The 24,111-nt window shown below is 40.5% G+C and overlaps 1 protein-coding gene across 2 annotated transcripts in view; it reads right to left on the bottom strand.

Annotated features, from left to right (window-relative positions):
- bmpr1bb (bone morphogenetic protein receptor, type IBb) overlaps positions 1 to 24,111 on the bottom strand; it is a 50,463-nt gene that overhangs the window by 24,606 nt on the left and 1,746 nt on the right. Inside the window, exons 2-3 of one of the 2 annotated variants that reach the window (XM_041059325.1) lie at positions 22,194 to 22,263; positions 19,973 to 20,137 (exon numbers count right to left, since the gene is read on the bottom strand). The gene's annotated coding sequence lies outside the window, so the exon portion shown is untranslated. Of the gene's footprint in view, positions 1 to 19,972; positions 20,138 to 20,570; positions 20,622 to 22,193; positions 22,264 to 24,111 lie in introns of those variants that run through there. The other variant, XM_041059326.1, reaches the window with a different exon arrangement.

The following is a 24,111-nucleotide window of genomic DNA, read 5'->3' as shown; positions in this document are numbered from 1 at the left end:
TAGATAAATCTATATCTTTAATCTGTGTGAATGCAAGCTCACACACTGGAAGATGAATCTGAACCACCACAGTGGTGTGTGTAAAGTGTAAAGTGTAAAGTGTAAATGACAGGTAATTTACCTTTAAAAGTGGCATGAGCTTTTCCCAAAGCATATTCAAGGTGAGAGATGAGTGAGTTTTAAATGATGTTACACAGAAGACCTTGACATTAAACCACAATAACCGAAGCCTGACAAGCTGCAAAGGGGCCACATATGTGAGTGTGTCAAAAGTTCATGCCCTGCTTCCACTGTTCACGCTGCAAAAACAAAAAGTTTGCAGTGTGAACTATGGCCCCGCCACTAACAAGACTGATTGCTGCAGAGCGGCTCCACCTGTCTCTTGCTCCAATTAGTCCTGCTAGCCACTGAAGTACTAAATAACCAGCAGAGAAGAACAAAGAAATGCAAGAAACTGAATGTCTTTGTGCATCCGTTTGTGTGGAGGGGATGGGAGATGAGCAGAGACAATAGTTTGACTTTAGTTTCAGTTTCAGTTTAAAACAGCAGATTTTTAAGCAAAAAGGGCAGAATTAGGGCAAAATAAAGTAGGTTTAGAGCTTTCAGACGGGCATGAATCAAGTCACCCAGACCACTAGCTTCCTCTAAGGTTCACAGGAGGCTGTAATTATGGGAAAATGGTGGTGTATTTACCATATCACATGCTCTTTAACAAGCACTAATTGTGTGTGTGCACTGAGCGCGTGTAGGAATGTCGTACCAAAGCTGCAGGAAATGTTTAATGAAGAGAGCAGCTTGGACGACATGGTTTGTGTCAAATCTGTCAAAAACAATATAAACTGGGAAGTGTGAGTCTGAGGTGACTGGGACACACTAAGAAATGAATGAGGCTGTAGCCACATAACATACAGGGTGGTCACTTAATGGTCAGTCTTTTAATTCTTGTCTTTGTGACAAAAGCTACAAAAAGATTTTAAAAGAAAAGTCAAGTCTAGATGTAGATTCTAACAATGGCTTACCACTTTGAAATAAAAAGTCGATTTTTTTTTAAGAGCAATGAACTAATTTTCCCAAAACAGTGTCATGTTTTTTTTAATGTTCTTCAATGCAAATGAATACTGGTTAACAACAAATTATTGTTCAGTCAGCTTCAGTGTTAGTTATTAAATAATAAAACTAATTTTTAAGCTTATATTGAAAAAGCCTAAAATTCAGAAGTCTTGATGAGAGTGTTTTAGGATTAAATACTGATGCTGTTTCAACAACCTCCACTATCTTCCCTTCCCAGGTCCCGAATGTAAGGTGTGTTTAAATCTCTCCATCATACTCATTAACTTAAATCAATGTACTAACAGCATAGCAGGAGAAACAGAAAGCTTGTATGTTGCTCATTATATCCACACTGGATCCTTTTTACCATGCTCCCTGTCCGTGGCTGTAGTAATGCATGAAGGAATGGATACAACCCAACCCTTGAAACAGTCATTGGACTCAATTTGTGCACCTCTCTATGGACTAGTTGAGACAGACAGATGGGGTTTAAATGGCAAATTAACTGGCCGTAGATGCCCCCAGAAAGAATCTGTTCATTAAAATAGATGCGCCTAGCCATTGTGATTAATGGTGTTTGGATAAATTTTGTTTTACTGCTTTTTAATTCAGTGGGAATCAATAGAAGGGGCCGGTCCACTGCCTCTGGTCAGACTACCTGCTCTGTGTTGCTGGAGTGTGACTGAGAAGGGAGTGCAAGGCAGGAGGGAGGGAGTCCTCTGTGCATATTTTCCGTGTGCACCCACACCCCTCCCTTGGCTGTATTGCTGAAAGCTCTTTTGTGTGTTTGTGAAGTGGTGTGAAGGCTACACTGATACAGCATAAACCTCAGTTCCTGTAACTGTGTGGCCACTAGTAACATTTTAATGGTAGACTTGTCCTTAACTTAGCTCCTTGGTCCTTCTGAAGGAGGACTTCAGAAAGAGAGGGGATTACAAACTATGTATGAAGCTGTACAAGAGTCTGTAATTCCAGAAATTGTAATTGTAATTCCAGACCAGCATTACCTGCAGATGATGATAAAGATCAGCTCCAATTAAAGTGAAGATGCTAAGAGAGGCTAAGCACTCAAGCACCAATTAAACACAATGGAGCAGAGCGAGCGAGATTAAAACAGACAATTATCATAATTGGACCCTTAGCACATGAAAGCCACTTATCAAATTAAATAAAGCCTAAATTAATAAATGAAATGAGGTGTTGGTTTTCTGGACAGATGAGGACACACAGTAGTTGTAATGTGGGAATCTCACAGCTGTTGATACTTAAGGTCCTATTTCCATGCTGGAGCAAATCAAGCACAGTGACCTTTTGCCGAAGTGAATTTTTTTCCATCTGTGACTGGGCGGGAAGCACACTTGAGGTATGAATTGGGTGTTACGCTGTAATTTTAGCATACTGAGATGCGCTTGACCCTATGCTTACCCAAGTAAGAACACAGTTATTTTATTATATGCTACTTTCATGGGTCTGGTTTTTATATGAAATCTATACACTATACACATCGCCAATTATTTTTTTTGGGGGGGGGGGGGGGGGTAAAAAAGAGGCAAGAAGTAAGAAAGTATCTGCACTGAACTACACTGATAGGTGATTCAGGCAACTGCTTGAAAGAGAATCAAATCCAAACATGAGAACAATAACAATATGCACATTTCATTCGCAGCTGCTGAGGGAAGCGCTGCACATTTTCAAAGCAAAATTGCTTCTGATGAATATGTTGATTAAATCCTGCACAACCAGTTAAATGGGAAAATATACTTCTATAATTTTCTACACATCAGCAAGATTACAAATAAAACAGACTTAATGTTTTTGCGGTGTAAATCATGGTAGGGCAAAAACATGGATGGTTACACGACATCTGGAGCGTGCTCTGGATAAGGTTCACACAAACAGCTTGAGCATCATAACTTATATCATAAAATAGCACAGCCTTAAGCGCTGCATGCTGCATCTTCTTCTTAGCAATGGGCCGTTTTCACAGAAGACATTTTGAATGTCATACAGATGCAGGAAAAGCACCGGTGATACTAATAACATTAACAATGGTTTTGTTCTGTTTGTGTCCCCAGTAAGGGAGCCTGCATTGACAACATCATAACTCTGAAACTGAAGCAGATAATGGAACTATTAATTTTATTATTTTTACTTGTGATTTTTCCAGCTGTAGCATCTCCAAATGCCATTGGATTTCCCCAAAAGAAGAACTTCAGTTAATGCTGATTTAATCACCCTGCACAGCCAAACAGGTGTTCACACTTCATGCTGGTTGATTTGACCTCTGCTCAGGTGGATGTTTGGTTAAACAACAGACAAAGTGATGTCCCCAGACTCTACCAACAAAATTCTGAGAGTAAATCAGTTAATTCCAATGAAACTGTAGCTATTAGGGCAAAGTCAATTTGTTTGCAGACTGCTATAAAATGTTTTTTTTTTTTAATAAACTGTGTGAATGTATTGTCTCATTAGCATCAAATCACCTTGCTAATGTCAGTGAGCAAGTTTGTTAGCACATCCATCACAAAGAAATAAGCCTCTGCTTTTAAAGGATTTCCTCCAACGGAAAGCTCAGCAGATTGAATCCTGTCGAGGAGAGATGGAGTTGCAGATGCCAATAAAGATATCCACTGTGCTTCACATCCCACGTTCAGCTGTTACTCTGCTCATCTCTGTTGATGGTAATCACCATAAACATAGACAACATTTTTTTCTGTTGTCCATGTCCACCCAATAGTTGACAAACTTAGAAAAGCAAGAGCAGATGCGGATGTTTGAATGCTCTGCATTGTGACTGATATGAATGAATGGATAATATCTATCTAATTGGATCACTGTAATCGTCATATAGTCGCAATGCTGTTCTGTAAATACAGATCTATTTCCAACAGATTTAATTTTCTAAGCATCAATTACTGTTTCAATTAGTCTTTTTTATTGGCCTCAACAGACTTTAATGCAAAAGAAACTACGGCTGATTTCATATGAATGCTGTTGTTTTTTTGAAGCACTGCTGTGCTCATTTGACATCAAGCGAAGGTCAAGTCTGAAGTGTAACTCAAGTGCAAAATCAAATCCACCAAACCATGCACTTTGTCTGCAAGCTCAGAAATCAGAGAATGACTCCATGGGGCGATCAATCGATGAAACAATCACTAAACAACCAATTCCATTTATTTCTTTTTGTACAGTAACCCCACTTGTTGCTTTGCCCCCTCACACTCCCATGTTAATCCCTCAGCTCTAACAAAAACAGATAAGACTTCCCTGTTTTTGTACAGGAAGGTTTGAGTGAGTGCTAAACCATCTGCTCCCATGGCTGATGGGAAACCCAGAGACCTTGCAGTCTTGGCAGGGAAACCCTGTCTCTGGTTGGCTGGCTGACCCAAAGCTCATTTGTCAATCAAGCACCTTTTCCCTTAATTAGCTGTCCAACAGCTCGCGTTGAGCTTTAACAGAAACATTTAATTCAGTGGGAAAAGCGAGTTGGTTTACAATTCTCTGCTTCTTTGTCTGTATTCTCTTGACCCATTTGTCTCACCCCAAACAATACACACATTGGAAAAACTGACACTCGGTTTTGGCTGTATAATGAGATGGTCTCAGCATCTTTGAAACAAATGTTTGACAAAAATTACACAGAACCTTTTGATATTATAATGCATATTCACACTGCACAAAAAAGACTTCATAGTCCTGTTCTGCAGATGAAAATAAATTTGTCTACAATGGACAATTTATTATTTTAGGCATCACAGTTGTTTTTGAGATAAAAGAATGTAGTCATAAAAAGATCCTTTAATTTAAGTCCGACATAATTTGAAATATTCATGTCCTCAGTATGGGAATAACAAAAGAGATGCCTGATGTTTGTGATGGACTGTCTGTGAGGGAGTAGAGCGCCACATGAGATGCACAATAGTTTGTCTTAATAGTTCACATCTGTGTAAAGTTATGGAGCACTTTGGACATAATTCATGTGCAGTGGTGTAGAAATTACCAAAGGAACCGTGGAGACCATGCACATGTTCCTCCTAAGTCTCAGACAAGTGGGGCGATCATACAGCAGCCTCTCCCTTTGTCATTTTGTCATCATTTAACAATCATTAGGACTAACAAATTATTTCTTTTTTCACTGTGTGCTGGCAAAATACGATTCCATTCATTTGGATGTATACTCATATATATTCAACGCACAATGCTTTGTTTTCATCTGAAAGTCAAATTCTTCAGTTCATACACTATAATCAAAAAACTGAGTCTGGACTGGTATTTAAGTCTGGATTTGGTTTAATACAAATGAAGACCACTATTAGACATTATCACAACTAAACCAATACCATCTCCTGGGCAACGAACTATGTGTGTGTGTGTGTGTGTGCCCAATATAACCGCGTTGTGAGAAAGTTTATTGTAAGTATTACTACTCTCATTCCATCAGTAATAGCTTGTTCAATGGCATCCAGACATACATTATTAGGCATTCTAGTGCATGTAAATCTCTTTCCCTGGAGATTCAAGCACATTATATACAGAGCTATCAGTCTTATAGTCTTTCCCCCTGACGTTGTTGTTTGCTCTCTTCCAATGATAGCACAATGAAAACACAGGAAGCAGCTCGGAGAGCAATGGGGATGCGATCGATGCCTCTGCGTCCGACTGTAAGCTAGGTGATGTCTTAACGTCTGCCCTCCTCACTTCTCAACCCCCTCTTTCCCTCTGACAGGCCGTCAAGACTCCCTCTACCGCTAATGTATCTGAATGCAGTGTCATCCAGGGCCGCCTCGTAGCAGTCGATAAATACTGGAAATGCTATCCATCTCTGAAACATCACTCCTTCACTTACTGTAAGTGCACATCACTGTGGGCACCATCCCCACGCTGCTGACAGGGAGGAAGACAACACCAGGCAGCCCGAGCCATGACCGAGCATCTTCAGATGCAACCACAGACATAGTTTTCACTACTAAAATTGCAGAGTACAGACAGCGTGTCTGAATTAGGCTCTCGTTTGTAAAATACGAGCCGGTGTTTCCTATCATTCCAGAAGTAAGGAATAACCTACAAAAAGCAGCCCTTAAGGATGGAGTATGATAATATGCAGTTTTCGCCTCATATACATTGAAACTGCAGCATGTCTTGGCTTTAGCGTTGGTGTTTATTACTTCTGGGCAACTGACTAATCCGTAAGAGCTATCCACTGGAAAGAAGAACTAGTTTCAGTCTTCCAAATTTAAATAAGAGTGCTGCTAGAGTATGTGGATTCTCCAAATGAAGGAGAATTTGAGTCACGCATGATGTCAGGAGCAACGCTTCCAAAATGTAGTCAAATTTTATTGGAACAAAGTCCTTAATTAGTTTGGTGTTCTGTATGTAGTGACACTAAGTCTTTGACCTCTTAACCATTTCCTTGACAAGAAAATTAAACTATAATCTAACCTTATATAATGTAATGTAATCTAATATGTTATTGATTTTCTCATTCAATTCAAATACTGTGTTCAGTGTCATGGATGAGACTTGATTAACTGATCTGAGATGGAGGGATTGAAAGAAATAAATGCAAAGCCCCAGGCATTTCCAACAGAGCTAGACTGATAAATCATCTTGGCCAATATAAGATACTGGCTTATTACATCTATACTGGTATTAAGTGTATATGTTTGTCAATAAGTAACAGAAAATTGCCAAAGATGCATTTTAAATGTATAGTTTTTCAGAAATTTGTCAGAAAGCACTAACAAATTTGTTTTTCAGCTGTAAAATGTGCCACTCAGAACATATCTCGGACACAACTCTCTAGTGACCATATTTAAGGGGATGTGTATGTTATGTGTTTAGGTAAAACAATAATTATTGGCTGATAGATTACTGGATTTTTAACTCTCAAAACTGATTTTTTTTAACTCTGAAATCAATATCAGCCTCATAAATCCAGTATCCCTCGAGCTATACTTTTCAATCCTAAGGACTTTAACTAGTTAATTAAACAACAATAAATTCATACTGTTAGGCTAAAAAATCCTTAGTTTTTTTTTTTTAAACTGGGACTTTGCATGAAAATATCTCTGTAAAACAAGATGACTCTGCTTTGCTTTGAGAGTGAGTGTCTCCATTTTTCTGTAAGCCTGTGTGACGTGAAATATTGAAAAACATTTGCAATGAGAAACTGGGATGACTCATAATATTGCTTGGTAACACTGAGGAAAAAGTAGCTTGGGTCAATTAATCTATGACTCACACATCATGGTCATGATTCATCAACACTCTATAAGCCTGGTGAGATGTCAGTTTCTCTACGTGATTTACAAAAGACTAACTCCTCATCCAACCCTCGAAACTCAAACATTAAACATGTCTTCCTTTCATCTGTAATCAACATCATAGGTCAAGAAGCACTTATACAAGAAACTGCCTGCAGTCACTAGTAAAATCCACTCAAACAATGTGGATTACCTTTACCTCTATGACTCCATGGAAAAGTGTCAATTTTCAGTAAATAATTGTATTCAGTTGTTTTCTGCTCTCTTGACTCGAGCCTTTGGCTGTGAAGACTGGAAACTTGTTGGCAGAAGCAACTCATTAGACTGTTTCCACCTTCAAATCTTCTGCTCTCATCATACTTTTCACAAGGTTATGAGACATCCGTGCACTTTTGCAATTACAAAATCTCAGGTATTGTGATCATGGCTGTAAAATTTAAGCTATGCTTGAGCTATAGTGCAGGAAACTTTTATGCACATTAAGGTACATTCAACATCAGTGGGGCAGAACTAACAATGTGGAAACAACGTGAAGAAAATATTCAAAAGCAAAGTGCACCATTTTGGAGCTGCACAGAGATGGTATTATCATTGGTGTTAGTTCAGGTTTGGAGCATACATAATAAAATTAAACAATATATGAAACAGGGCTACAATTAAGGATTATTTTCATTTTTGAATTGAATTGAAACATCAGAAAACAATGAAAAATCAAAATATCCTAAAGCACAAGGTGGCATTATTAAATATCTTGTTTGGACCCACCAACAATCTAAAACTAAAAAGACTTTTATTGAGAACTGAAATAATCAAGTGCTTGGGATTTGTGCTTAAAAATGACTTTGCAGCTCTAACAGAAATTAAGTTGAATTTTTTTAATCACCCCTTAAATATTTCAATTCTATGGTTTCAAATACTGTTCACAAAATCTTAGAGCCCAAAATTAAACAAATGATACCTCAAATACATCAACTTGCAAAAACATTTCTTTGGTAGGCACTTGTTCAAATGTCATATTTTTAATTGTGCTTTCTGCTGGGAAATATTGAAAAGATCACAGTATTGGGTGCACTGCCTACACACAAATAAATGAATACCGCAGTTCAGTAAAGTCTTCCTAAAATGTACATAGTGAAACTGCTTCTCTTGCCAACTTCATGGGAATAATTCAGGCAGCTGGGTGTGCAGTGTTTAAATTCTCATTAGAGCTTTCAGATTTTCCTTCTCTTTGCAATAAAACAAGCTCTCATTATACCAAGTGGGTCAGTTTGCAATGAAGTGCAACCTCTCAATGTCTTAATTCTTACAAATTCTACACATTTGTCAATTTAAGTGATTCTCATCTGATCTGACTTCAACAATCAAGAACAATAAATGAGAGCATTTTACAATAATATTTTGAGTTTACTGTAGCCTGCACAGCCAGTGTAATTAACGGCGCCATGGGTCCTGTGAGAACAGGACCAGCTGTGTGTTATATCTTGTCACCAGTTCCATTCTGTTTAACACCTTCGGCCACATCCCTCTCTTCCGATGCCAAGAGTGCTGGTGGAGTACTGCGGGGTCTGAGGACTCTTTGTGCCCACCCTCAGAGAACAAACACTATTAAGACTCGACAACGTGCCCCTCTGCCCATCCCCAGAGTGCAGCCAGTGCCAGTGTCTGTAACTGGAGAACAGAGAGCAAAACAGCTGCTCTCAGTCTATCCTGCATCTGCCACAACTGTGATCTCATGGAACAAAGCGAGAATGCAACCACACATTTTGACTGGCTGTTCAGTCACACTCCAGCCATTGTCCTCTCTCTCTCGCTCTTTCTCTCTCTACCTCTTCTTCTTCTGTCACACTGATACACAACAAGACGCATTGCATGGATATATATTTTCAATCCATCATCAGTTATTGTTCTCCTTTATTTTTTTCTTTTTCCCCCCACACACATTGTTTTTTATATTTAACTTTGTCGTATTGTGAGGCCTGCAGTCCTTCATGCCCCCCTTCATACATTTATCCTGTAAAGCAGTGGTGCACCCCAGTTGGTCGCCAAGGCCACTAGCCGAGTTCTTCCAACTGATTGATGGGGATTGTTGGGTAACTGCTGTCCCATAGACAGGTGCTTCAAACAAGCAGGCTGCATCTACCATTTAAACTATGACCGCCTGTTTACTAATATACTTTTACTGTTACTTCACTTATTAAAGGAATACTCCAGTGGTTTACTCATGCTCTTTCATAAATTTAGGCGACTTCCAATACACAGACTAAAGCTTACACAGCAAAGGCCAAGATATCCCCACTTTATGGGTCAGGCTCCAAAAATCCTACACTTCCCTCAATGCAGCAACAGATAGTATTAAGCTGACTCCACAGCCTAAGTCTGTACTGCAGACTTTCTGTTAAAGATTTTTATTTCCTCACCCCCAACCCACCCTGATATGGCTCCAATTATGTCACTTGACCTTTTCTAAATTACACAAAGCTCATCCAGACACACAGAAGACATTATGCAACTGTTTTCATGGGCTGTGTAAAACTCCGCAGGAGAACAATTCTGGGTCATTTTCAGGACCTAAGTTTTTCTTTACTTTACGACTGGTGTTGTGGTGCTGTTGCAATTTTTATCTCTTTCTCAGAATCTGATTAGTGAACTGAAGTGAAGTTACTAAATGGCAATATACTTATCATGGAAAGAAGTGAACAAAACATCTTGATGGAAATGGTCATGTTTTACCTTCCTGTGCTGAATATTTCACAAGCTCAGCAAATTTATAGCACATATAATATGCTATACATTATAATATATAAAGTGTGACAATGCAAATACACTGTATCAGAGATTGTTGTGGCAAAATAAACAATCAGTAAGACTGGAACAGACAAATATCAAAATTGACACTATTTTTATGTTCAGGAAAAATCAAGGTTCATTACATTAAACCAATGTTTGGCCACGATATTAGAACATAATTTCTTAAAACTGCAGGGTCTGTAAGTCAATTAATTAGCACTGTTTTCCTTTTAACATCCAACGGCTGAAATCAATTCTTCTTGGGCAGAGTCCATTTCCTTCGGAAAGCATGCAGTAAAAAGGCAACATTCACAGCCATATACAGATCATTAGCAGCATTTCTGTGTTTTTACCAAAGTTGATCCACAGCCAAATACAGTTTAATTCCTTTCAGTCCTGCTCGGAACTTATACAATGTGGGTCTCTGGGAAATTATAAGCGAAGACTTCTGCTTCAAACCGACTCCCTCTAATTCTCATTCACGGGTATTTCAATGCTCTCTGACACTTTCTCAATGAGGCGTTGACAGCTGCTTTTGACAGCACACCTGAACACCGCTCCCTACATGGCTGAATCTCTCCACCCCACAAGAGAGTGAAAGGTATTTGGGAAACTATTCGGTATCCTGTCACACATCAGAGAATTAGCACTTATTTGTATCTCAGAAAAAGAAGTAACACTTCAAGCACCCACCTGCAACAAAAACAGTCAGTGCATGTGTAAGTGGAGGGCCTCCCACAATCATCACAAGAGGTTTAGCAGTCCTTACACTGTTACTTGACTGGAAATTGTACTGCGGTACATGCAAATGAGCGTGCCTAAGTGTAACGTTTCCCCATTGCATCACTGGGCAGCTCCACACTACCACGCTATTGCACATATAGCAAACTACAGCACTGGTACTGGCATGCCACTAGTTTGAAAAGCACAGTAAACTTGTTACAATGGACTCTTCAGTTCTGCAGTCCTTTTAGCCAACTGTTTTAGCTCCAATCCTCTCAGCCAATGACAATACACAAAATTTCCAGCATGTTAAAAGCTGCAGAATCAATGACAAAATACTGTAACTTCCTGATGTTCCAACAATTGGCCATAGTGCATGTTTCTTTATTGTTCATCTGTTCATTCTGTTATTAGCCCAATAAAAAAGGTATACATACAAAACCTACTGCCACCACTAGTAATGCTATGGTATTTGCAGTGATTTACAATCAGCAGTGGACTGGACTTCTAGAGATATGGGAGACTTTCCCTGTGGGACTGTAATACCAATACAAATGTGGGCATACTGACACAAAAAACTCCTCTATAGTCGTGTAGTTGTTTGTGCACTGGCTGGTGTCCAACCGTCATAAATGTAACATGGTTTAAAATACTTAAACCACAGTGTCTGATATCTTAGCAACAGACCAATTAAAAGCACTACAGACGACAGCTTTAATTAATATTTACTATCTACCTTGACTAACCTACAAATAGCAAGACAAACCAAACAGGAGTTTCTCAATAATTCACCAACATACAGGATGTTTCAATTTGTGTTTATTTAGTTTCCTCCTAACTCTGAACCTTGGCTGGCAGCTTTTTCAAATGTAACTGACTCCCCCTAGAACAGTTTAGTTTAATCAGGATAGATGGATGCTGTGTGTTAGTCAGCAGCAGAGAAATATCCACAGAGCACGGTCTTTATGTACAAGCTAATAATGCATAGACTTCTGGGACTGATATTTAAACTGGAAAACAAAAGGGGCAATTCTGTCTTTCTCAGTCCAACATAACGACTCCACTATGAGCCATTAAATCAGCCACAAATTGGCCTCGGCTTGTATTTGCTTCTATAGTTAGATGTGGTGAGGCATGCAGCCAGGGTGGCTATGTGCCTGTAGGTATGGCAGAGTGTCAGTCTACCAGACAGCCTGTCTAGGAAGGATCAATACAGGATTACGGACAAATCCCTCCCTTCAGACCTTGTTTTTAAGTGTGTACAATCCTCAAGTGTTAAAAGTTTTCCCTCATGAAGCCAGGTGATTCCAAAACTTTCCAGCCTGGCAGTCGGACAGGCAAATACATAAACCCTCTGCTTCTATCCATCACATTTTCACTTAAAACTACTAACAAGAAACCGAATAAAGTTTTGTAATTCAGTGCTTCCTTGTAGGTGCTTTAGTTTTGGATGCGTGTGTGTGTGTATATGTTCTGAGCCCAGTCTAGAGGCTGCCATCACCAGGTGTGTCCATGCAGGGAGTGGAAAAATAAAACAGATGAACAGAGGAAAGCTGGCGCACACTGCTTGTTTGACGTCACAGTGGAAGAGGTTGACTTTGCAGGCTCAAGTAATTCTAAATAACTAAAACAGATGATTGACAGAATGACTGACACTTACTGAGGTGAACAGGGAGAGCATGCACTGCACTGCCTGGGAGAAATTCATAAGACCAAGACCATTTTATGTAATGTTAGAAGCAACTGATCCTGAGCAAAGAGTTCCTGCCTCACTGCCTTGGTGCTTTTTAAATGGTCACAAAACAAACGTGAGCATTGTCGTTGATTGCTGAGCTTTGCTCTGAATCACTCTGTTCTGCACAGATAAAGTGACTTTTAAAACATACTGGCCAGGGGGCCCTGCATGGCGTTTAATGTGGCTGTGATGGTTGCATTTTTTTCTTTTGCAAAATCACATAGAAAACTTTACATGCAGTAACACATTCAGCATGTCATCTGTCTCCCAGAGGGAATCGTTAGGTCACTCTCATGGAAACCAGAGAAATACGATTGTGAGTAGCTACACAAACTATGCCCCGAACCACAAAAAAAAAAAACATTCACACAAGACAAAACAATAGACAAAACAATGTTTCTTAATTGACAACACATATTTTTAAGCATCCCAAATCATCTAACCACACTGCCATGAAGCCAAATCATGAAGCTTGCTCAGCTAATTCCAGCTAATTCCTCTTCAACTTAGAAATCAACACCGACAAACTATCTACAAGAGAGGAACACACATCTGCCTCATCTGTCAGCACATCATAACGAAGCCAATAACAAACTCTGAGCTCAGAGTGAGGTGGCAGAGAGGTCAGTCGACTGTGTGTGTGTGTCTGAGCATAAGGAGGGGAGAGAGAAGAGAGACAGAAAATGTCTATTCACAGCATGGATCTGTTCTCCAGGTCTACACTCAGGCTCCCCGACCCCCCTGGGAACTGAAGCCACAGCGGGCAACCTGAAACCCATGATGTCATCCTCAGAGAGCACGGGCTACCGGCAGTTAGTGAGAAAGTGTACAAAACCCAAAGTCAACATCACACAGTTACTGGGTTTAATTGTATTTACAGTTGAACAGCTGTGGTGGATTAAGGGGTTCCATGATAAAGTACAGTACATGTGTAAGAAGAGGAGAGTCTTCGCTAGGAAGGTTGGTGAGAGGAAACTTGACTGCTATTCTACATTTGACTAAAAATTCCACCCTGGCTTTTTGAAATGTTTCTGTTTAGAGGGATTATAGCACAAGGATCCAAGTGCCACATAGTGCTGACAGTCTGCAGGTTTAACTTCCCACCTACGATAAGAATCAACCTGTGTTTACAGCAATGAACTCACCTTCAGCCTCAGAGGAGGAACTCATCAGTGAGATCACAATGCTTTGGTGTTTTAATGGCTTTCTATCGCACACCACTGCCTATCTGTGTGTTATTCTTAATGCCTATTGTATCTTTTATATTTTCTGTGATACATTACTGACACAGGTAAATTCTTTTTTCATACTGCTCACTTCAAAGGGAGATCAAAGATTTTGTTAGTCTGCGGGGAAGTGAAGGTGGAGATTATTTATTTTATTTACTTTCTCACACAAATCAGATTAAGATGATCACATTGATTTGTATGATTCTATGTTAAAAAAAGGCAAATAGTTCCTTCTTCGTTATTTACAGGGTTGGCCGGTTTGTATTCTGTAAATCTCTCAAGGTGAAAAAAAAAATCAAATGTAAAATACAGAATGAAACTTTATTCTTTCCTTTCCAAGCTGAGACGAGCGGTAGTGAAAGGGAGAGAGGACACAGGGTCAGAGATGTCATCATGTGCAATCCATGATGGATGGCCATTTCCTCCCACTCTACAGGTTCTTATAGAAGACTTCTGTCCCTGTTCAACTTTATCTTAGTGCTGGTGTGCAGGGCAAACAAGAACCTGCAGTTCTCATCCAACACACTGCATGAACCTTGCATCCTTTGAGCATCTACAGTACATCCCAATCAGCTCCAAGTAATACTCCACAGGTATCATTAATTTACTTAACTGGCTGCTTTGCAGCTTGTTCTCTAATGGAAAAGGGAGCAAGGTGACTATTCTCCTTTTTATTAGACAACTGCTATATTTCTACCACTACTCCTAAGTAAAATTGAAGTCTTTTGTGATTCACTCCTCCATGATTTTATGTATTATATTTAAAAACCATTCATGAACACTCTAGGGCTACAGGAATATTTTATCTACTGTCAGGTCATTATGGCTTTGACCGTTGCTTACCTTGCTATTGATTGCTTTGAAAATGTGTTTTTGTTCTACTGTTGCATCTCTCTAAAATTGTGTTTTAACTAAAAGCATAAAAGTGAAATATCAAACAGTGACCTGCCAAGCAGCCAAAACAGAGCAATCCTGACAAGACAACCTAAAATGAGCTCTGAAATGTAACCCTGTGACCCTGCATTCTCTTTTAACATGTGTTCATCATTAATGTGAGGATGCCACAGGAGGAAAGTTTTGGATTCTGACTGCTTCCTAAAATGTTTTAGGCTGAATGAAAACTGGGTAAAATGTCACCGAAATGTCAGGGTGAACGTCTACAGAATGTTTATCACCGCAGTTTTGGCTGTCTTATGATCTGTGGAGCTTCTATCTGAAGGCTCTGTGTGGAGGAATGTAAACAAACATGGAAAGCAATTATAGTCTCATTATGGTTTGTTTATGAGAGTGATCTGTGTTTCTCAGCCTTGAAGATGAAGTCACAACTGTTAATTTGCTTGTCGTATTTCAAAGCAGGAAATTACAAACTTTTGTTTGATTGACAATTTTACACTAGTCTAAGAAAGCACATTCACAGTCTATTGTCTAGATGATAAGTTTTGTGCATTTGTGTCACACAAAAGCCATTCTTCAGTACAAGATGAATGTGTCATGCTTTCCTCTTTACACAGTACATTAACCCTCACTGGACAGCCCTGTGATCAAAGTCTGCCAAATTCCTTGGTGATGATTCTCCTTTTGGGTCCAATGTCAAGATCAGAGACTGGAGCAGGGAGACAGCATACTCAGTCAAACAAGCCATGTAACATTAATTTGCGATGCAAGATCTATTGCAAAGGCACACACGAATCCTTGTGTATGCACACACTGACCAAGATAAGGCACAGAGGCAGCTGTCCTGTCACCCTGTGTCTAATATAGACAGACAGCGGGTGAAGAAACGATTGGACGCAGTAAGACATCCATTCAACTCAGTGGGGTTGAGAACGATGATGATGAACTCCGTTTGTACTGGGTTCACAGTATAAACTTATGTCGGTGGACAAGAGAAATACAGCCTGCTTGGGTTTCTGCAGTAACATATCAAGTGAAAGGTTAGTTCCAAAGCAGTTCAAGAATTGTATCTCTAAAATCTGCCCATAAATCTAATTTAGGATTTTAAAGACAGACAGTGGTTGCATTTTCATGCATGTACATAAATCAAACTGATTTACATGATTTAAGAAATGCCTCGTCAGTTTGGATAATATGCTCGTAGTGTTCGATTTCTTGCCGAGAGTTAGATAAAATGAGATCAATACAGCTGGACAGGAAACAGCCAGAAACCCACTCATAGGGCATCCTAATTATAATGTTTGCACAGATGACAATCTGACATTCTAACACATTGTGGTGGCATTAACGTTCTCATTATCAAAAGCATTCATTATCAAAAATATTCATAATATCACAAAAATGAGAAAAAAACAAAAATCTGAAAACCCCCTGAGGGATCTCCACCACCAGGTTGAGAACCACTTAAGAAAATGAACAACATTCTTGTATCTCTGCTGTTCCTTCCTCCTTGCTTTCTCAGATACACACTCAGTGGACTTCACATTTAGTGCACTTGACACACACACACACACACACAGAGTGTGTCATTCCAGACATGTTTACACAGACAAAGTTAGATCTCATAGTAGAAACCCTCGGGGCTTTGTCTTTGCCAGAGGATCCCCCAACCCCCTCCTTATATCCCTACATCCCTCGATCCCCCCTTGTCCTTCTGAACCCTGGTGAAGGTTCAATTTTAGGGACTAAACTCCAGCTTGGCCCCTCAGGACCGTCTGTCTCCCTTTGCTGTGTTTTGATTGGCCAATTTACTGCCTGCAGTTATACTGTTACCAGTTGACTGTCAAGCCACCATGAGAATATTCCCACAACACACTCACATAGATGGTTTTCATGATCCGCAGCTTACACCGACACTGAAACCCAATAAAACAACACTGAGGAGGACCTATACAAACGCTGCCAACAGGCTTTATTGACAAATGAAGACCATTAGCTTTACTCTGTTGTTGACATTGGTTTGATGTGACGCCTCATCATCAGTCAGACTTGAACGCCTTGGACGAGTCCAACCCAACCCTAACCCAAGAAACTGTAGTCAAGTCTGGGAACACAGCTGCCAGCGGCCCCGTCCACGCACAGGGAGCGGCGAAAAAAACTCTGCCTCCTCTCTGTCCGAGCCTGTCAGCGTGACTGAGGCCCTCCAGACTGTGATTGATGACCAGAGTTCTGCATATTTCTGATGCTGACACGTGCTGGCTCTGTTGGCTGGGAGTCATCTCTGCTCTATTTAGTTTACATTATTCTTATTATTTCTCTGACCAACCCTGCTGTTGAGTGCGTTTGTGTGTGTGTGTATACATGTGCGCGTACAGGGAGGGGTTTTTCCATGCCCTCAGTTGTCCAGGTATGCGTAATGAAATCTTGAGTTCTGTTTTGAAAACCATGGGAGTTCCAGTCATTTTCACATTTGAGGTTTTTCTCTCAGCTCCCCTCTTCTCCCCTTCCCTCTCACCCACTTGTGCTCCCATGGAACAGTCCACCCAAGGTTACCTACTGCTTAATTTGCAGCACTTTCAAAAAACTATAATAAACACAGGTTTTAAAAGATGGGGAACACCCAGCATTTTGACCATTTTGTGTCCAAGAGCAAGAAAACAGTTCTTAATTGTAGAAAAGCTGTGCGTCTGTCTGTATGTGTGATTAAATCAAGCATTTTCATCTTAAATTTGAATCAGGAAACCAATACAGCCACAAGGTGTTGGCACTTGAGACAAAAGTCACTTATCTTCCAGTTTCTTGCCAGTAAGTGTTTTGAGCTCCAAGTGTGTGTGATCATTAATTAAACTTGATATTGAAGAAAAAGTCAAAGAGAACCAAGAGAACTGCTGCTCAAAGTCACCATACACAGGTGGAGAAAAGAAGGAGCAGCTGTTCACTTACCCGAAATGCAAGCACAATCACGCACAAACACACACACACACACACACACACACACACACACACACACACACACACACACACACACACACACACACACACACACACACACACACCTCGTAAAATGCTAGGGAGTTGGCTCTAAAAAAAACTAAAACAGAGATGTGCTTGTGATAAAGGGCAGTTTAAACCAACAAACTACTGCACTTGACTTGAGCTGTCGACTAAATATTTTTACGAGAACATGATATTCCTCAACTATATACACAAACTTAGCTAAAGTACTACTTTCAGGGTAGCCACTTAGGCTTTTTCCTCAAATTGAAAGCACTGACAGTGAACATTCGTCAATCTCTCTGTACTGTTTCAGCCCATGATGATGTGATTGATGTGTATTGACGAGCAGACAATGGAGCTGCACCAGCCCTCACTCAGACAGACAGGGATGAGATCCACTTCAGTCGTTATCTCATATGTTAAGTCTGATACTCGCCTGATACTGATTAAATGGACAGGCAAAGATCCATTGTACATAATTTTGACGTGTATATAAACTGCAATTATTGTGTTATGCTACTTTAAATCTTCTTGGCAGGAGCTGAGAATCAGCCAGGTTGAAGGAAAATGTACACAGCTGACCACTATATTCAGCTACGAATGATGCACATAGGATACATAAGCAGACATGTAGCAAAAAGGCCAAAGCAAACACTGGGTTCAACCAGTGGATTGTATAAATATCATCATTTCATCCATAGAAACTTTCTTCTGATGCTTAAATCCTAATCTGTGTATTCTGGCATGCCAACGTGCACTTGTGCGTGGCCATTCATGTGTGACCTGCAGTGCCACATGTGTAGCTACGTAGAGGTAATTAACAGCTGCATCTGCTCTTAAGCACCTGCAATAACAATCCAGGCTGTGGCAGGTTAGCTAACTGCTACTCTCTCTCTTTCTTTTTATTGTAATCTGATCCAGCCTGTCCTCTACGTAAAGCTCCCACAGTCCAGACTCGGAGAGACAAAGAGAGGAGCCGATCTCTTCTCAGACTGGACTGAGCCTTATAACTAAAGATGAGGGACAAATTAGTGTCTCATGTGGCAAACTCGTTTTTCTCCTCAAAGTTGATTCGAAAAGCAGAAAAATGTTCCGCAGGTCTGCATCAAGTCTTTGACAGCAGCGGTTTCAACTTACCACAGGGATTGAAACATTGAGTCCTGTTCTGATCTACTCTACTGTAATGTCACACACCTATTTCCAGATTTGCGAATAGGGATGGGTGATACGGCTGAAGTCAGTATGAGGATAGTCACTTATATAATATATACAACACTAACCAAACCTTCAAAAGCAGTCAATCAAGCTGCTGGAAAAGTTTTTTTTTTCGCCCCACAGACTGCACACAACTTTGGTTAATGTATTCAAGGAAGTCTGTAACTTTTCTTTCAGTGACGTCATTGAGCCTTTATACCAACAAACACAGCATATAATTAAAGAAACTTCATCACAATTACAGCCACTGCTGCCAAGGTGCTTTATATTAGGCTGAATGCCAGTTACTAAAGGAGCATTTGCAGCTATAAAAGAGGTTAAACCATCAGTAGGTTGATATTTTTAAAGTAACACGAGACACCTTATAAAGCTCAAATTATCTCTGGCCAAACCGCAGGAGAAAAGGTCAAAAATAAACAGAAAAATCATTCGAAATGTCACAGGGGAAAAGTCTGGAAAATCATGACGACCCGTGCCAAAACACAAAGCGCTTCAACCAAGAACAACAGCTGTCACAAGTTGGAACTACCCACCAGGGATATGACAGGCACATACAGCAAATAGGAGTTGAAAACTACAGCAAACTGACATGCAAGCTACAGTAACATGACTCACCTTCGGTTTGCGATAGTAATTTAGTTAATCCAAAGTTAAAGTCCTTTTCATGAAGTGTTGACATGAATATGTCACCTGTCACCTGTTTTGGCCGGCTCCCTAATCCATGGGATTGCAGTGTGATGTAGTATTGCGAGCGATTGTGTGTGTGCGTGCGTGTGTTCCAGATAAAGCAGCGTACCGCTGTGAGCCAAATGTCACAACAGAAGCTGGAAATACACTCACTTGAACATCTGATTTCTCAAAAACACTGTATAGGCATCTGACAAATTTGTAACACTGACATCTCAGTAAGAGTGTTACTATTATTATTCATTATTATGAGGTTTAAGGTTACATTGTTTTTTTTATACTCACACACAGCTCACTCCATCCTGTCCTGCTTGTTCCAGGATGTGACTGAGTCTTTAATTAACGGATTACCGTGACATTGATAAGAGATGTCGCTCTGAGGGCAAACTCACCTGATATAATCTATGCAAACCCAGCTTCTTCTGTATCCTCACTGCAGCATCCTCCCCGTCCTCCTCTGTCCCGCGGGTTTAAAATGCAAAGCGCTTTTGTCAGCACATTTCCATGGAGACGGCTTCACAGGTATGACTCTGAATGCCCTCTGCCCTCTCCTGAATCTATGGAAAAAAAAAGAAAAAGAAAGACTAGCCACATATGAAACCCATTCCACAATCTGTCATCAGAAACACAGGGCTAGGCAACAGGAAAAACATGAACAAGACAGAAATTGATTTCATCTGTTCCTCCATCTCCTCTCACAGTCTGAATGGCACTTGCTGTCACTTGCTATTTAGCCGACAAGCATGAAGTTCAATTGCAGAATCAGATTCGGTGCAGAGTGAGGTCTACAGCAGGACAGACATACTGAAGAATGCAGAACAAAGCCTTTCAGATTAGTCTGTTGAAAAATCAAACTGTCCAAGGAGATCACATTGATAGGTTCTGAGTGCGGCGAGGCACAGAACCGTTTCTTTATATACAGATATAAGGAATTAGGAACTTTAAAATCCCAGAAAAGAAAACAAGTGTCACGAAATATGTTCCACTAACCTTGAGCCAAAAGTATATCAGCAAAATAACAGTGAGTCACAGCTGGGTACAGTGCTGAACACAGCGAGGAGTGCTGAATCTTGGACTTTCCCTTTCGGATGAAACAGGTGACTTATTCTGTGATTCTGGGTGGTCTGGCTGTCCTGTCTTTTCTTAATAAACCACAAAGTTAGAGCATAATTACGGGTTGACATCCTGCCTGCTACCTACTTGTCAGATGTGTGTGTGTGTGTGAGAGAGAGAGAGAGAGAGAGAGAGAGAGAGAGAGAGAGAGAGAGAGAGAGAGAGAGAGAGAGAGACTGTGTTTGTGACACTGCACACTGTAATATTGGATGGGACCACGATTTTCAATAAGTGTACAAAATCAAACCAAGGATCTTCCCCTGCAGTAATGATATTTACATTACAGTACTCTTTGATTTTCTGCACATCTTCACACTCAAAGATACACATGCACGCACACACACACTGACTCACACACAGCTGTCTTTTATTTGCCAGGATCCAGCCACAGATTCAATGTGAACTTTAACACAAAGATTCTTGACATTCTTTACGGGTGTGAGTTACTCTCCAACTCAAACTGGTGCTTGGCTTCGGCCCGCTTTACTTTCCTGCCAGCAGGTCACTGTCACAGAAGGAGTTCGAGCAAGCCTCTCCCACATATACAGGCTGCTATTGTGCTCTCGACGTACAGTAACTCTGTTTTTCAGAGCCCTGCGTGGCTCTGGCTCCTGCACACGGAGGCCCTGCGTTGGAGCTGTGTCAGCATATTTTGCTGTTTATGATGGGTCCTGTAGTGGCAAGTTCGTTGCTTAATGTAAAAGGAATGCTAATTAAATGATGCAGCAAGCCTGCTCGCTCTTGAAATTAAAGGGCAAAAATGTACAACATACCCACGGCCTCGTCTCAGACCAACAATGATTCGTTGTGCTCCATGCTACTTAATGCATGGACTAATATTTCAAAATGTCCAAATCTGTTACATAAGTCAGTAAAAATTGCAGTTTTAATTGAAATAGATGAAAATGCTTCACCTTCCACACACATGAGCAGATATTCACAAGCACTGCTATGGTAAATCAATCACGTGAAATCAAAGCTTCTGAGAGTTTCTAAAATTTACTCATTCATTTCCGGCGCTCCAGTCATTAGACAGAGCCTGCGTCTAGCCTGATACTTCAGTGGAGAAAACAGGATTCTATTATAGTCAGTGTGGTTTATTTTACATAGCCTTCCACATGCTCAGCAGACAGTCAATTAGCTTGCCACTTTGGAGGCAAACTGCTGCCGAGACGACATTATAATCTCAAAACACACAAACAATCACGCACACATACACAAAATAAGCCCTGCTAAATATTACCTCTACTGCAGGAAAATCAACTCTCAGTCTGTCTTGATCAATACAGCTTTTAGTATTGGATTTCATTTTCTTCAATATTATCAGTAAAATATTATCAAGTAAAATGATTTGAAATTACATTTGAGGGTTTATATTTATCAATAAATGTGTGTATTTCTAAATGTGTATTATGCCAATCCATTTATAAGAATTGGTCTAAACTTAAAAAAGAAAAGACTCAGTCAAACAGATACAGAGTGCTTGAGAGTTCGACTCACCATCCAAACACAGGAGATCAGAAAGCATCCTGTCACTGTACCCAGCCAGAGCTCCGGCACTTGTCTTTCTCTGGAAGACAAAAAGTAGAGTTATTAGAAGGAGCTCATATGTCTGCCATCTATAACTGAAATGACTGAGACTAAATTTCAAGCTCAGGCCATTTCCCCACTTTGACTTTCACACAATCATACAAAGTACCCCTTATCCTCTTCTGTTCTTCGATCTTCAATCATCCCCCCACTCGTCCTGTACCTCTTTCTCCCTCCTTTTTTTTCTGCCCCTCTCTTTCTCTAATAACAGGATGTCGGCTTTCTCTCACATGGTTGCTGACCTTCCAGGCAAAGAGCAGAGCAGTTGGCAGCTTTAAGTAATTCCTGTTGCCTGCATTTGTCTCTTATCAGCGACAATTGATGAAATAGTGAGAGGGGCGTCTGTACTTTGCTCTGGGTGCTGAATTAACTGTCAAAGAGCCACTGGACCCTATAGGTAAGAGGAAGATTACTCCTAAGTGGAACAAGATCAGGAAACTGTACTTCCCAACCGATGGGAGCCAGAGGAGGCACAGCATAAAACTACCAGTGATCATAATGACAGTTTATCTCAAAGTTAGGTTAAATTCAAACTTGGTTAAACTGAAGAATTCTGGGATATGAGCCACAAAAAGATTGTCTCTATCTATCCTCCGGAGAGGGATGAGGCTGCCTGGAACAAATGCAAGCACAGGCCTGCATTGCAGGCAGCATCTGTGTTGACAGTGTTGTTGTTACAAAGAAAATAACGCTGTGTGACTGTCTTTCCTTTGGTATGTATCAGTGCGCATGGGAGACACAGCACAGACTGTTAGTGTGTGGGAAGAACAGCAGTCACTGGCAGAAATCACTGAGAATGACAGATGGAAAAGCCATACCTATGGAAAGGCCTTGATATGAGATGCTCCTCTATCAGTATGTGTATGTATGTGTGTGTGTGTGCGCATAGAAGAAAAGAAACTAAAAGGCATCATGAAAAAAATATAATGTCCTGGCATCTGGAAAATACATCAAGCAAAGTCCATCCGTGAGTGAGTTTCTGACAGTCTGTCTCTCGATATACTGCAGTTCCACCATTTTCTCTGTCTGATATTGTGCTCACATTACATGATAGACTGCTTAAAGCAGAAGTGTGAGGTGATAAACTCAAAACTTAAGTGTCACTTTTCTTCTGCCTTCAAACAGAAATCTTCTGTAGCCACCGTGGAAACCCGAGCGCTACTCAAAACTTTATGACAAAAACCTCCCCTCCCACCTCCCCCAACATTCTTGGTCATTACCTGTCTAGTGCTGAAATACTGCTTCTATTGAGCTTGTTAATATGCACCAAATATCTCTGCTCTCATTGGCTGGACTTACTTCCTGCAATTATAAGGGAGGAAACTGAGGTGAGGGGGTCACAGCTTGCTAAGTTTAGCCCTGTGGACAAACCTAGACTCAGGCCAGTCCCGATCTACGTCATGAGCTTTTGAGCATTAGTTTAGGTGCATCTGAAAGAAGTGCTGGAAGTATCCAACAACAGGTAATCAAACAAAGTCTTAATTTCAAAACCTCTATGATGTTTGTGATTGTCTGTTTTCACAGGCATTTTTAACTAACAGGTCTGCCACCATGCTGCTACCACAACTGGTCCTTACAAGACGAAAGCTGGCACATTTCTCTCTCTCTCACACACACACACACACACACACACACACACACACACACACACTGTGTAAGCCATCAGTGCCAGAAAGTCCAACAAGCTGAAACACTTGAAGCTTGAGTCTGTGGTAGACCACAAAGCACTGCCTTGCCATGCACCCTCACTTGACATGCTATCCTCATCATGTAAGCCTAATGACGGGGCGTTCCTCCTGCCAGGAGCAAAGCCAGGGCAAGGACTGGG

Source organism: Toxotes jaculatrix, chromosome 16 (assembly GCF_017976425.1).
Source record: "Toxotes jaculatrix isolate fToxJac2 chromosome 16, fToxJac2.pri, whole genome shotgun sequence".
NCBI lineage: Eukaryota > Metazoa > Chordata > Actinopteri > Toxotidae > Toxotes > Toxotes jaculatrix.
Note: the sequence above shows the minus strand (reverse complement) of the source record. Positions and strands in the feature narration are given on the sequence as shown.